This window comes from Humulus lupulus, chromosome 3 (genome assembly GCF_963169125.1).
Source record: "Humulus lupulus chromosome 3, drHumLupu1.1, whole genome shotgun sequence".
In the NCBI taxonomy this organism is placed as follows: Eukaryota; Viridiplantae; Streptophyta; class Magnoliopsida; order Rosales; family Cannabaceae; genus Humulus; species Humulus lupulus.
The window spans coordinates 276,415,621-276,418,112 of NC_084795.1; positions in this window are offsets into that span (position 1 = coordinate 276,415,621).

Here is a 2,492-nt window from a genome sequence, read left to right on the forward strand (position 1 = left end):
TTCTTTTATATAAAAAATAATAATTATATAGAATTTCTTAATAACTAATTTTAATAAATTTTTTATTTAGTTTTATATAATTATATTTTTATACATTAAATTTTTTAATATTAAATATCCTACTTATTTATAATACGAAATAATTTTATTACTTCTTCTCTCTTGTCCATTCCTACTTCTTCTTATTCTCTATTTTTCATTTGTCGATGTTGTTATTGTTCTTCTAATGTTTCTCCATTTTCAATTATTATTTTTAATGAGTCCTTTTTTTTTGGTTAGTTATTGTCATTTTTATAACTAATCGTGTCTAACAACTGAAAATATTAGTAACTGGTTACTATTTATTAGTTGCATTTTTTTTAGTTTCGTAGTGTTATGTGTTACTTGTTGAAATGTAGTTATTAGATAGTAACATGCTGCTACATTATTACTAAAAAAAATTTGTAACTAGTTACTGTCTTATTTCTAAAAAAAATTAGAAACTGGTTACTATTATGTTATTAGTTAATTACTAACCCCTAATTCAAATATATATAAATAAACCCCTTTTTTTCAGTTTAGTAGCCTGTAACCACTTTAAAATTTAGAAAATTGATAATTGGTTACTACGATATGATTTTGAGATTTCGAAAAAAAATTAGATTCAATATTCAACTCAAAAAATCGATTGTAAGCCTCAATTATTTTTTCCTAGGTAACACAAAATCAATCAAAACTGTGGATTCAAAGTTAAATCTTATGAAATTTTATTCTTTGAGCTCGGGAAAATGTGGATTGATACTATTGTCATAGATATGGACAAAGCAAACAAAGACATCGACGAAATCTATGGTTGTTGTTTCTTCAATTTATTTTAGATTGTTTTTTTTTTTTTTTGACACATATTTTATTTTATTTTAGATTGTTAGGTAACTACTTCGTACCCTGTATTTTTGTAAAGTATCATTTTGGCATATTGTGTTTACAATAATACTTATTTGGTACCTTGTGTTTTGAAATCGTACATCTTTGATACCTTGTATTTTGAAACATACATATGTTATACCCTAAACTTAAATTTAATTAATAAAATTTTACCAATTTAATCAACATGCTCTTAATTATATGAGTACCAAATTCAAATTTAATTACTAAACCACATGTAACTTATAACAGTTTGGTCATATTGATAAAATTTTATTTATAAAATTTGAGTATAGAATACCAAATGATAATTTTACAATACAGAGTACCATATAAACATTATTGAAAAAAGAGAATACCAAACGATACTTTGCAAAAACACACCGTACTAATTTTTTTTTAATTAGAATTGCATATTTGCCTATTTCTTTTATTTTGAATGTTTCATGGGTTGGGAGTACCTACTATATATAAGATAGATGTTTATAAAAATCCCATAAAAAGTGAATCTTTTTATTTTTCCATATATTTTGAAATGTGTATAGCTCCCGAAAAAGAAAAAAAAAATTATTATCTCTACCTGCTGCAAAATCTAGTTGCGCACCTAACTTACTGGTAATGTAGTGGATTAAAATTCCTTCTTATATTTTCATTCCAAATTTGAGTCATTATATTTAGTGAAAATTTCATTTTATATGGGTTTTTTAATAAAGTTTTAAAAAATATGGCTTTTTTTTTTTACAAGTATTATTTTATGGCTTTTTAAAACTTGTATTCCCTTTTATGGGATTTTTTCCCCATATTTTTGTAAAAAAATCATTATTATGCCATATTTTTGTAAAAAATCATTATTATACCATATTTTTTTTTCCCATAATCTGATTTTTTTTAAAATTAAATTTGTCCATACATACAAAGAAAAGTTTAATAACCATATTTTTGCATATTAATGGCTAAAAGACCATATTAATGAAAAAATCCCTTATATTTACTAATTTATTTTGAAGAAGGAAACTATGGGTTCAGATTCTAACTTTGAATTGTTGATGTATTAGGTCGTAGTGTGAGGCCCTTTGATAGTTACAAGTCATCCCTAAACACAAATCTATAAAACATTCATGTTGGATCACCAAGAATCAATACACAAATATACCAAATGATTTACTTTCGATAACAACACATTTTTCAAAGAATCCTTTAGTTTTCTCTAATGAGAAGTTAGACAAAACAGAATTAAAAGTAACCATAACCACTTTAGATATACAAAAAAAAAAAAATTGGTCGGCTCAACGGGAAATTTAGAAATCAGTAAAAATGAAAAAGAAAAGAAAATAAAAAAGTGGTAAATATCAAAACAGGTAACCGAAACAAGGTAAGTTATACTTAAATGTGTTTTCTTTACTACCAAGTTTCATGTCTTACTTTTATGTGTTCTGAAACTAGTTGAGCTCACTAAGCATGTGAAATGTAACAAGAATAATTTTTGCATAAGCTCAAATGCAAAAAATTCGAAGTTATTTACAGTGTAAAATTATGTTTTCACATCTCATAACAAACCAACCTAAAAATCATACATGAACACTGATACA